Source organism: Castor canadensis, chromosome X (genome assembly GCF_047511655.1).
Source record: "Castor canadensis chromosome X, mCasCan1.hap1v2, whole genome shotgun sequence".
NCBI lineage: Eukaryota > Metazoa > Chordata > Mammalia > Rodentia > Castoridae > Castor > Castor canadensis.
The window spans coordinates 143,954,682-143,968,661 of NC_133405.1; the positions used below are offsets into that span (position 1 = coordinate 143,954,682).

The 13,980-nt window shown below is 38.5% G+C and overlaps 1 long non-coding RNA gene across 3 annotated transcripts in view; it reads left to right on the forward strand.

The window, feature by feature from the left end:
- Nucleotides 1-9,714: 9,714 nt before the first annotated feature.
- The window catches only part of LOC141419734 (uncharacterized), a 39,132-nt gene continuing 34,866 nt past the window's right edge, over nt 9,715-13,980 (forward strand). For 2 of the 3 annotated variants that reach the window (XR_012444395.1, XR_012444394.1), the window contains exon 1: nt 9,715-13,965. This is a non-coding gene — a long non-coding RNA (uncharacterized lncRNA). The remainder of the gene's footprint in view (nt 13,966-13,980) is intronic. The other variant, XR_012444396.1, reaches the window with a different exon arrangement.

Consider the following 13,980-nt stretch of genomic DNA (forward strand, 5'->3'; position numbering starts at 1 on the left):
CAATTTCTGGTCTAAAACGCAGAAATGGCTTTAAAATTCCAATTAGTAGGCATTTGAAAGTAGTGATTATTCTGTTTTCACTAAGAAAATACATATTTGATTGAGGAATTTCAGTATAATAAATACAGATATATCTTCAGTAAGTAATAGCAATGTGATCTATTATAATCCCTTTTTAACAAGTCATTCGGTTTCACAACCTTTTCAGCATGTGGACATGCTGATATGTACTGGATATGGAGGCTCAGGCCTATAATCCCAGCACTCAGAAATTGAGGCAGGGAAATCAGGAGTCCAAAGCAGCCTGGGCTACTTAGTGAGTTCTCACCAGCCTTGACTACATAGTTACAGTCTATCTCAAGTAAACAAATAGATATGTCTTTTTCGGCTTTGAAGATACTTTTCTATTTTAAATCCTCAGTATTGTTTCTTTACACAGGCTGTATTTATTTGCTCTAGTCCATATAACAGATTTATGCAGATTTATTTGTTATTGTTTCCTTACTCTCTGACAGCAAAAAAAAAAGCATCCTAAAATTTAAAACAGTTGAAGGACAACTCACTTTTGTCTTCATGATTCATTGTGTTGGGTGGATTGTTTCTCTGATAATTTATCTGGTTTTGCTCAGGCAGTTGCACCCAGGGTTAACCCAGGGTTAGCTGGACTGAAGGGCCAAGTAGGAGACATCTGCCCTTGTTGCACTTGGTAAGGGCTATTTCCTAGGTAAGTCCATCTCCTCCATGTGGCCTTTCTTCCTATGGTTAGCTACACCAACTTTCTCACATTCCAAGAGTTGGAGGTTGGGGTTACAAGGCCACTTGATGTCTGGACTGAAGAACTGGTGCAGGTTGATTTCAACATATTCTATTAGGAAATGAAGTTCCAACCCAACCTGGAACCAAGACACTGAGAAATGGACTTGGAGGATCACGCCACAATGTCTCCCTAAACTATCATAAAAGCCTCCCATTTCTTAGATGGATATTCCATATTATGAATTGAGCTAAGAAAATAAGACAAAATTACATATCATAGACAGAGGCCTTTGTATAACAAGTTGAGGTAGTGGCACACATAGGTCACCTCTTTTCAGAAAGATAGAGACAAAATTTTAAGAAAACAAAAGGCAAAGTCAATATATAAAAAAAGTACACATGGCTAAAGAAAATCACAGCTTGGCATTTTTATGGTATTGTGGCTGGATTGAGCACAATATAAATGTAGTAACTGATATCCCCTTCTTCTTGGAAGAGTGGGCAGACAATTAAGTATTAATAGCAGCATTCTTGAAAACATCCAAGTGAACAATGCTTGGCTACTGTTTCTGTTTGTAATACTGTGTGTGGTAGTCTGAAGGTTTGAAACACTACTTGCGTGCTCATTTCTTCCATGGAGCTCTCACCATTCAAACATAACAAAATTGGTGAAAAACCAGTTTTGCTTTTCTTCTGTCATCTATGTATGAATTCAACAGCTGTGCTTTTTGTTTTGGACTGTTTTACTGACGGTATTGAAAACATTTTTCACCTGAGGCTCATGAAGAGAGTGAGTACTTAGCTTGATGTCACTAATGAAAAGAAATCTATCTAACGAAGTACATTTCTTTGCAGAGCTGTGTCGTGCCATCTTTTAGGCCCTCTGCTGGAAAAGTGAAGTCTCAACTAATGCTTTCTAACCATATTTTCTTGTATTATAGAAGTAAGATGTCATTATATGACATCTATATGTATATAAAATATTTTGTGTCTGCTTTATGATATTTAGTATTGACTGCTTTATCTAAATAGCTGTTTTTAATTACATTACTTTAGAATATTTTCTTTCCTTCTGAAAATAATTTTTAAATGGTGCTAGGTTTGGGGGGATTCCAAGATGGTGGCTAGAGGGAGGAAGCAGAAAGCGAGCCTCCTATAGTGAAATCTTGGAGAGATGCCAGAGACACATTTTGCAGGCATAATCACTGAGAAAAGGCATAACTTTGACCCCTCCACACCTCCAACTGGCGCAGAGAATCTCCACTTCACGTTAAATGGAGAAACCAGGAGGGCCCCCCGGCCGCCAGTCGCTGGCGCCCAGATGGCTTGGGAAGACGTGGACCAGGTGAGCTTTGCGGTACCGCGGTACTCCCACAGACAAGCCTGGGCCAGAGCAGCATAGCCCCCTGGACAGACTGACCTCCACCCAGGGAAAAAAAAGAGAAACTGAGTAATAAGCAATAAGAACAAATAAGACACGTAGGAAAGAGGGTGGGGCGCACTGAGCGCCAAAGATTGGGGGAAGGGAATCCTTCCCGGGACTGTAACTAAACAAGCCAGGCAGGCCAGAGAGCCGCTGGCAGGAGCGGGAGTGCGTGCCCAGCAACCAGGAGTGGGAAAGCTTGTGAGAGTGGCGGAGGGAGGAAAACTCCACAGGAGAGGAGGGAAGACTCACTTCCCATGTGAGCTGTAAACAAACATGGCAGCTGGCAGGAGCAGCAGCACCACCCAGTAATCAGGAGCAGGAAAGCTTGTGAAAGAGGAGGTGGGAGGAAAACTTCACAGGAGAGGGGGGAAGACCCACCTCCCACATGAACTGTAAATAAACACACAGGCCTGAGAATGCAGGTGCAGTGTCACGTTTCCCGGTGCTTGGAAAGGGGAAAGCTTGTAGCAGAGGCTCATGCACGGAGAAATCTGAGCAAACAAAGCCTGCGGGACCAGGTGAGTGCTAAGCTCACCCCAGAGATCTGCATAAATAATGCCTCCAGCAACAGCAGGCTGACAGCAGCAGGCAATGAAGCCACAGTTGCAGATACCATTCTCAGAACTGTCTCCAGACTCTTTTTTTTTCTTTGTCTCTCTACCTTTGATGAGAGAACAACCAAATTACACCTGCAAGCTGAAAAACTTACTGAAACTGTATTGCATTTGAACTTGGGACACTTGGTGGGGTTCTTTTTGTGCATGTGTGGGTAGTTTTGTTCTTCTTTATGCATCCCCTTTGATGAGACAACTACAGAACAACATCTGAGGCACCATCTCCAGGATTGGAGACTGAGACTTCACTGCATTTGAACTTGGAGGTTTCTTGGGTTTTTGGTTTTTTTTAATTTTCTATTTTTTCATTTAATTTTAATACATTTTTATAAATAGATTTTTCTTTCATTTACTTATTTTTTATTTTTATTCTTACCTTTATTTTTTTATTTTTGATTTTCAATCCTCTCTCTGACTCTCTAATGTCTGTTCAGCTTACTGTCGATTAGTACACTAAAGCTCCCTGTTTATACCTTTGAAATCTTCTCTGACACCTTGTTCTGTTTTCTCCCTCCAGTCTGTGTATTTGTTTTTTGCATTTCTTTAACTTCTTGCTTTCCATCTCAGCTCACCCTGCCATTCTAAATATTACCATTGTTATTATTACAAGCTAGGAAATACTTAATTGCACGCAGTACAGGGACAGTAACAACACCAAAGACAATGATGGGAAGACAGAAAAAACAGGGAAACCAGTTTCCCCACAGCAAAAGAGTTAGTACAGGAACCAGAGGGGAATGAAGAAAACAGGTACTCAGATCCAGACTCCAAAAAAATGAAGATAAACTATGCCAAAGGACCCAATGAAGCCCACAAGAATAATTTAAAAGAAGACATACTACAAGTACTCAATGAGAATTTCATAGAGATGATACTGGATAGAGTCAACCAAAATGTACAGGAGACACTCAAGAAATTCCAAGACAACAAAAATAGAGAATTTGAAAAAACAAAAGAAGAAATAAAGGAAACCATAGAAGCACTGTATAAACACCAAAGTGAAAGAGAAAACACGATGAATAAACAGATAAATGAACTCAGGACAAAAATAGACAACATTAAAGAGGAAAACAGCCAGGATATGGAAAACCTCAGAAAAAAAGAACGAAACAGAACTGCAAAACAAAATGGAAGGCCAATCCAGCAGAATAGAACAAACAGAAGACAGAATCTCAGAACTCGAAGAAGAAATGGTAATTAAAGGAAAAACAAAAGAACAATTAATTAAACAACTGAAGACCTGTGAAAAGAAAATGCAAGAACTCACTGACTCCACCAAAAGACCAAACCTGAGAATCATGGGCATCGAAGAAGGAGAAGAGGTGCAAGCTAAGGGAATGTGTAATATATTCAACAAAATAATAACGGAAACTTTCCCAAATCTAGAGAAAGATACACCCATACAGATGCAAGAGGCCTCCAGGACACCAAACAGACCAGATCAAAATAGAACTACCCCACGACATATCACCATTAAAACAACAAGTTCAGAAACTAAGGAAGGAATGTTGAAGGCTGTAAGAGAGAAAAAAACAAATAACATACAAAGGTAAACCCATGAAAATCACAGCAGACTTCTCAACAGAAACATTAAAAGCAAGAAGAGTGTGGGGTGAGGTCTTCCAGGCACTGAATGAAAACAACTTCAACCCCAGGATACTCTACCCAGCAAAACTATCATTCAAAATAGATGGAGCAATAAAAGTCTTCCATGATAAGCAGAAAGAAAAACAAAATGTCACCACAAAGCCACCACTACAAAGGAATCTTCAAGGGATTCTGCACACAGAAAGTGAAACCCAACTTAACCATGAAAAGACAGGCAGCACCAAACCATAGGAAAAGAAAAAGCAAGACAGTAGAGAGTAACCTCAACTTAGGTACACACAATCAAACCTGCAAACAACTAAGACAACTAAATGACAGGAATCACCACATACCTATCAGTACTAACGCTTAATGTTAACGGACTTAATTCACCCATCAAAAGGCACTGCTTGATGAAATGGATTAAAAAGGAAGATCCAACAATTTGTTGCTTACAGGAGACCCATCTCATCAACAGAAATAAGCATAGGCTTAGGATGAAAGGCTGGAAGAAGATTTACCAAGCCAATGGCCCCCCAAAACAGGCAGGAGTAGCAATACTTATCTCTGACAAAGTAGACTCCAAACCTACATTGATCAAATGAGATAAAGAAGGACATTTCATACTAATAAAAGGGGAAATAGATCAAAAGGAAATAATAATTATCAACCTGTATGCACCCAATGTCAACGCACCCAATTTCATCAAACATACCCCGAAAGACCTAAAAGCATATATAAACGCCAACACAGTGGTTGTGGGAGACTTTAACACCCCATTATCATCAATAGATAGGTCATGCAATCAAAAATCAATAAAGAAATCCAAGATCTATAATATGCAATAGATTAAATGGACCTAGATGATGTCTACAGAACAGTTCATCCAACTTCTACACAATATACATTCTTCTCAACAGCCCATGGAACCTTCTCCAAAATAGGTCATATCCTAGGGCACAAACCAAGTCTCAGCAAATATAAGAAAATAGAAATTATACCGTGCATACTATCTGATCACAATGCAGTAAAAGTAGAACTCAACAAAAGTAAAGACAAAAAACATGCAAACAGCTGGAAACTAAATAACTCATTACTTAATGAAGAATGGATCATTGATGAAATAAAAGAGGAAATTAAAAAGTTCCTGGATGTCAAGGAAAATGAAAACACAACCTACCAGAACCTATGGGACACAGCTAAGGCAGTCCTGAGAGGAAAGTTTATAGCCATGAGTGCATATATTAAAAAGACTGAAAGATCCCAAATCAATGACCTAATGATACATCTCAAACTCCTAGAAAAACAAGAATAAGCAAATCCCAAAACAAATAGAAGGAGAGAAATAATAAAAATAAGAGCTGAAATCAATGAAATAGAAACCAAAAAACCCATACAAAGAATTAATGAAACAAAAAGTTGATTCTTTGAAAAAATAAACAAGAATGATAGACCTTTGGCAAACCTGACTAAAATGAGGAGAGAAAAAACCCAAATTAGTAGAATCAGGAATGCAAAAGGGGAGATAACAACAAGCTCCATGGGAAGTCCAGGAAATCATCAGAGACTACTTTGAGAAGCTATATTCAAATAAATTTGAAAATCTTAAAGAAATGGACAGATTTCTAGATACATATGACCATCCAAAACTGAACCAAGAGGAAATTAATTACCTGAATACATCTATAACACAAAATGAAATTGAAGCAGCAATCAAGAGTCTCCCCAAAAAGAAAAGTGCCGGACCTGATGGATTCTCTGCTGAATTCTATCAACCTTTAAAGAACTGATACCAACCCTCCTTAAACTGTTCCACAAAATAGAAAGGGAAGGAAAACTGCCAAAAACATTTTATGAAGCCAGTATTACACTTATCCCAAAACCAGGCAAAGACACCTCCAAAAAGGAGAACTATAGGCCAATCTCCTTAATGAACATTGACGCAAAAATCCTCAACAAAATAATGGCAAACTGAATTCAACAACACATCAAAAAGATTATTCACCACGACCAAGTAGGCTTCATCCCAGGGATGCAGGGGTGGTTCGACATACGAAAATCAATAAATGTAATAAACCAAATTAACAGAAGCAAAGACAAATCCACTTGATCATCTCAATAGATGCAGAAAAAGTCTTTGATAAGATCCAACACCATTTCATGCTAAAAGCTCTAAGAAAACTAGGAATAGAAGGAAACTACCTCAACATTATAAAAGCTATATATGACAAACCTACAGCCAGCATTATACTTAATGGAGAAAAACTGAAACCATTCCCTCTAAAATCAGGAACCAGACAAGGATGCCCACTATCACCACTCCTATTCAACATAGTACTGGAATTCCTAGCCAGAGCAATTAGGCAAGAAGAAGGAATAAAAGGAATACAAATAGGTAAAGAAACTGTCAAAATATCCCTATTTGCAGAAGACATGATCCTATACCTTAAAGACCCAAAAAACTCTACTCAGAAGATTCTAGACATCATCAATAGCTATAGCAAGGTAGCAGGATATAAAATTAACATAGAAAAATCATTAGCATTTCTATACACTAACAATGAGCAAACGGAAAAAGAATGCATTAAAACAATTCCATTTACAATAGCCTCAAAAAAAATCAAATACCTAGGTGTAAACCTAACAAAAGATGTGAAAGACCTCTACAAGGAAAACTATACACTTCTGAAGAAAGAGATTGAGGAAGACTATAGAAAGTGGAGAGATCTCCCATGCTTATGGATTGGTAGAATCAACATGGTAAAAATGTCGATACTCCCAAAAGTAATCTACATGTTTAATGCAATTCCCATCAAAATTCCAATGACATTCATTAAAGAGATCGAAAAATCTACCGTGAAATTTATATGGAAACACAGGAAGCCACGAAAAGCCAAGGCAATACTCAGTCAAAAGAACAATGCTGGAGGTATCGCGATACCTGACTTCAAACTATATTACAAAGCAGTAGCAATAAAAACAGCATGGTACCGGCACAAAAACAGACATGAAGACCAGTGGAACAGAATAGAGGACCCAGATATGAAGCCACACAACTATAACCAACTTGTCTTTGACAAAGGAGCTAAAAATATACGATAGAGAAATAGCAGCCTCTTCAACAAAAACTGCTGGGAAAACTGGTTAGCAGTCTGCAAAAAAATGAAACTACATCCATGTTTATCACCCTATACCAAGATTAACTCAAAATGGATCAAGGATCTTAATATCAGACCACAAACTCTAAAGTTGATACAGGAAAGAGTAGGAAATACTCTGGAATTAGTAGGTATAGGTAAGAACTTTCTGAATGAAACCCCAGCAGCACAACAACTAAGAGATAGCATAGATAAATGGGACATCATAAAGCTAAAAAGCTTCTGTTCATCAAAAGAAATGGTCTCTAAACTGAAGAGAACACCCACAGAGTGGGAGAAAATATTTGCCAGCTACACATCAGACAAAGGACTGATAACCAGAATATATAGGGAACTTAAAAAACTAAATTTTCCCAAAACTAATGAACCAATAAAGAAATGGGCAAGTGAACTAAACAGAACTTTCTCAAAAGAAGAAATTCAAATGGCCAAAAATACACAAGAAAAAATGCTCACCATCTCTAGCAATAAAGGAAATGCAAATTAAAACCGCACTAAGATTCCACCTCACCCCTGTTAGAATAGCCATCATCAGCAACACCACCACCAACAGGTGTTGGCGAGGATGCGGGGAAAAAGTCCCTCTTACACCGTTGGTGGGAATGTAAACTAGTACAACCACTCTGGAAAAAAATTTGGAGGCTACTTAAAAAGCTAGACATCAATCTACCATTTGATCCAGCGATACCACTCTTGGGGATATACCCAAAAGACTGTGACACAGGTGACTCCAGAGGCACCCGCACACCCATGTTTATTGCAGCACTATTCACAATAGCCAAGTTATGGAAACAGCCAAGATGCCCCACCACTGACGAATGGATTAAGAAAATGTGGTACCTATACACAATGGAATTTTATGCAGCCATGAAGAAGAATGAAATGTTATCATTCACTGGTAAATGGATGGAATTGGAGAACATCATTCTGAGTGAGGTTAGCCTGGCCCAAAAGACCAAAAATCGTATGTTCTCCCTCATGTGCGGACATTAGATCAAGGGCAAACACAACAATGGGATTGGACTTTGGGCACATGATAAAAGCGAGAGCACACAAGGGAGGGGTGAGGAGAGGTAAGACACCTAAAAAATTAGCTAGCATTTGTTGCCCTTAACGCAGAGAAACTAAAGCAGATACCTTAAAAGCAACTGAGGCCAATAGGAAAAGGGGACCAGGAACTAGAGAAAAGGTTAGGTCAAGAAGAATTAACCTAGAAGGTAACACACACGCACAGAAAATCAATGTGAGCCAACTCCCTGTATAGCTATCCTTATCTCAACCAGCAAAACCCCTTGTTCCTTCCTATTATAGCTTATACTCTCTCTACAACAAAATTAGAAATAAGGGCAAAATAGTTTCTGCTGGGTATTGAGGGGGTGGGGGGAGAGGGAGGGGGCGGAGTGGGTGGTAAGGGAGGGGGTGGGGGCAGGGGGGAGAAATGACCCAAGCCTTGTATGCACATATGAATAATAAAAGAAAAAAAATAGATAAATCGAAAAAAAAATGGTGCTAGGTTCAATAACACTAACACAAAAGAATCCTAAGAGGAAATGAGAAATCTCTTTCTGGAGCTTACTGAGCACAAAAAGAAAGCAGAAGAAAAATTGTCAATGCATAGAAACATACTATGCACAAGTTACACCTAGGTTGTGCACAATCAACACATTGCACTTCACACATTGTAACCAAGAAAAGCAGAACCACCAAAAGCACACCTCCAATTCATCCCAAGTGTGACCACTCCTCACCTCCATGATCATTTTAGAGCAAGCCTCCATCATATTTCATCTGGTGATGGCTACAAAAATCACTGAAATATTTGGCAAATATTTTACTTTATCTCTTCTTTATAATGAGCCAAAATCCTATCAAAATCCTATGTTTGCTCTTCTCCCTCCATTTATATTTTATTTCTATCTAATTGCTTGTGATATCTGTTCAAGCCCAGGTCTTTGAGAGACTCTCTTATCCTTACCATGCACTGCAGGTCAGAGCTGATAGTAAACAAACACAAAGGAAAGGAGGCTGGGTATTGTGTAAGTGAGATCTTTGCCACCTTCTACATCTCACAACGCAAGCAAGTTGGATGAGGAAGACAGTTCCTAAGGGCACCTTAGTCTGGTAGGTTTGGAAGAAGGTAGGCCCTGAGGATTACAGAGAAAATAAATTTTAATGATCCATCTGGAAATGTTACATTTAGTGAGTCCCAAAATGCTAGCCGCATCTTTTGGGGACCAGAATAAATGGGAGCGATTCTGAACAGGGTCCGTAAACCAGGGAAAGTTCAGTTTATAATGCCCAAGAACTGATATGCTTTGGCCCTGAGCTATGGAGGAATTTGTTGCTCTTCTCAGTGGTGGTGCTGAGGACCTAAGGTTAACAAGAGTGATGGGGCTATCTGGCATATAGGGAAGAAGGTGAACAAAAGTCGTGGTAGTTGAGTGTAGCCAAAAGTCACAACTAGGATATAACACTGAGCAACCAGGAACTCACAGTTTTGCTTGGCTGTGTGGTTCACTTCCCTTTCTGCTTTACATATTGGATCCCATATGCCACAACAATGAAGAGTAACAACAAATGACCCCATTGCAATATATAGTCTCATTCAATGTGTCATTGGCTTAGAAACATACTATGCACAAGTTAAACCAATATGTACAGTTTTGATCTTCTAGGTAACCTGCTCATTTCTGAGGACTCCTTCAAACAGCATTAAAATTTTAATCCTCTTTCCCTCCTTCTGCCTTCCAATTCACTAAGGGACACCTCCCATCCTTCTGAACTTAATATCAGAGATGATCCTTCATTGTATCCTTTTGCCATTCCAATGCAAATTTACAGGCCAAGTCATTCTTACTGCACAGTTGGTTGATACATCCTCAGAGTTGCCATTTTTGTTCTGTCAGACATCATGGCCCACTGTTGACCTGAATTTCTGTGTCCACTCCAAGAATATTGGTGCAAAGGTTGTCATAGTCAAAATGTGGTGAGTTAGTATCACAAAGTAAAATAGAATATATTCCAGAAATTGCCCAAAGAGATATGGCCCATTGTGAACTTTATTTCAGAAAAATCATGTAAGCAATGAAAGCCAGGAAGAGAGCTCCCACACCTCTGGGCTCCTATTGATTGTGGGGCAGCATCAGTCCTGCTTTCCCAGAGTGTCTAATGTCAACTTGTTTATTATGGAGTTTGTTTGTCAACAAATGGCAGGTCTGTGACATAACAACTTACAGAATACTAACTTTGAGGTCACAGTGTCTAGGTAGTAAATCTTTTCACTCATATTTATGAAGCTAATCCTATTCTATGCTCTGAAAGATCAGTTTTGGGAAAACTCAAATGATTCCTCTGTTCAATAATTTTTTCAGCTCGTTGAGGACACAAAACTATAATTCACCAGGAATTATGAAATGAAAATGATCACAAGACAGGTAGAGGTCTATGTTGTGTCATATACATGAGATGCTAAAGATGTGGTTTCAGCAAGCAGAAGGGACCATGAGTGTCCTGTAGGGAAAAATGGTGAACTGAGGGATGATGACCTAAATCTTTCAATCCAGCCTTACCATACTCATTCCAGAAAATATCATCTTCTGTCTTTTTCATGCCAATATTTTCACAGGATTCTGCTGAAGGAATCCACTGGCCCTGCAAGCTGAAATGCACCCATGCTTCCAAAAGCATCTCCTTCCCAGCAAGGCCACCTTGATTATCAGATTCATGTATGACAGTTTTGAAAACACCACTCTGGCAAAAGTTACACTGACATTTTATCAAACACCATGAACATGGAGGATGGAACAGTAGGAATGCAAGTATGGGACACAATAGGTCAAGAGTGCTCAGGAGCTTGGTTCTTGGATGCATATTTGACTTTGGCGAGTGCTGTTTATGACGTTACATATGGTAACTCATATGAGTGACCTACCAGAATTTCCAGAATTTCAATTTAATTTTCTCATGCATTCTATGCTTTAATTGAATGTTTTCATTATCTTCTTTAGTTCATTCAACTGTTTGTATTCTTTGAAGTATTTATTGGTACCTTTTAATTTTGATATGACCTATCAAAATTATATCATACTTATAATCATTCTTTTAATTTTTTTGATGTTTTATGTACTTCTCAGTCATTAGAGTCCATTATTATGGAACTATGATTTTTGGAGGAGTCAAGTTGCTTGTTTTTTCATATTAATTGTGTTTCTTCATTGTGATTTATGCATCTAAGGCCAAGTCATTGGTTTAAGGTTGTCATCCTATGAATTCTTTTTGTTGAAGTACTCTCAATTTTTTTGTCAAGACTTGGTAGTGTAGGGTTAGGTACTGTTTCACACCACTGGACATGGTGTGTAGCTTGTTATCCACACATTCATCATGTGATCATGTCAATGACCCAGTCCCAGCATCCCTAGAGGGCTGGGGGTGTGGCTCAAGTTGTGAGTGACTGTTTAGCAAGAAAATGTCACTGAGTTCAAACACCAATACTGCCAAGAAGAAGAATTTAAAAAGAAAAAGAAAGAAAGAAAGAAAGAGACAAAGAATAAAGAAAGAAAGGAAGAATGAAAACAAAACCAAACAAAATTACATGGAAACTCTCGCATTTCATGATTTATAAGTTGGTATTTTATGTGGTCTGAGGGAAGGGAGGACTGGTTGACTCTCAGTTATTTGCTTTAGGTATGCATTTAATATAGAAGTTTCCATTTTTTGTGTACTGTGATCCACTGTTGGACTCAAGGAGCTTTGCAGTGTATGGGCTGAATATGTACTCACTTATTCCAGCCCTTTGCAACCCTCCCCCGTTTGTGCCCTAAAGAACAGGAAGCATTAAAGTTTAGGACCTTATGATAAATTTATCAGCAAGTGGGGTAAGTAACCTAGCACTGAGTTCTATCCTAGAGGGGAAGAACTGGAGATCCCTAACAATTTGCATGATGGTCTTAGTGCATTCAGACTTTGCTAGCAGTTAGCTACCCTGTGTAAGGTCAGAGGCTGAAGAAATCAAGTGAACTGAAAGAACTTTTGTCAGTTTTACATGGCAACAAGCATTTTGAGCAGAGAGGAAGCTCTGGAGCCATCTGGAAGCCACAGGATGAACCTCTGTTTCTACAGTCATATCAGGTTATAGGATTTACTCCTTGAAGAAGAGGGGAGCACATAGGGTCCACACCCATTGCACCTTCACTGCCCAAGCCCCGTATTTCTTAAACTCCTCAGTGAGTTCACATCACACTGACTCTCTCCAGGAAGTCTCTTCATACTTCCTAAATTCCTCATTGCAACAAAACCCTGAGCTTGGATAAATGTTATTCCCTTCTGTCTTCTCTTCCTCCTGTATGTACTTACTGCCACACTGTAATATTTAGAAAGCATTTGGATTATGGTTTTGAACAGACAAATGTTTTCAAATAATCATTATGCAAAATACCTATGGTATGGAGAAGTATAGTACTTTTATAACAAAATATCATTGATAAAGATAATATTTGACACTTCAGATTTATTTTCATATGGCATGTCATGCATCAATTCAATGTAGAAAAAAATAAAACTAAGCAGGTGCACAGTCAAAAGGACCATCTGGGGACACCCAGCCATTTGGAGTAAGAGCTGTGTGGTTTCTGATCTAGCTACAAACTTTCAGTGAATTAAGTAATTAGACAAGTGCTGATCAAGTAAATTTTCTAGGATAATATGGATGATTCTGTTGTGCCATTTGCTACATATACCTATTGAGGACTTGAAATGTACCTAGCATAACTGAAGAACAAATCATTTAATTTCATTATACTTTGATTGAGAAATATGCTGCTGGTTTTTCTTTAATATATAGGATCATGTTGTCTGCAGATAGGGATATTTTGACAGTTTCTTGACCTATTTTTATTCCTTTTATTTCTTCATATTGCCTAAATGCTCTGGGTAGGAATTCCAGGACTATATTGAATAGAAGTGGGAATAGTGGGCACCTATGTCTCATTCCTGATTTTAGGGGATATGGTTTCAATTTTTTTCCATTAACTATGATGCTGTCTATAGGTTTGTCGTGTATAGCCTTTACAACGTTGAGGTACAGTCGTTGTATTCCTAGTTTTCTTAGAGCTTTTATTATGAAGTGGTGTTGAAGAATTTTTCTGTAACTATTGAGATGATCAGGTGGTTTTTGTCTTTGCTTCTATTAACGTGCTGTATTACATTTATAGATTTGCCTATGTTTAATCATGTCTGGATCCCTGGGATTAAGCGACTTGGTCATAACGAATGATCTTTCTCATGTGTTTTTGTATTCAGTTTATCCTTAATTTATGGAGGATTTTTACATCGATGTTCATTAAGAAGATTGGCTGATAGTTCTCTTTTTTTGGAGGTGTCTTTGTCTGGTGTTTGGATGGGTGTACTACTGACTTCATTAAATGAGGTAGGTAATGATGCT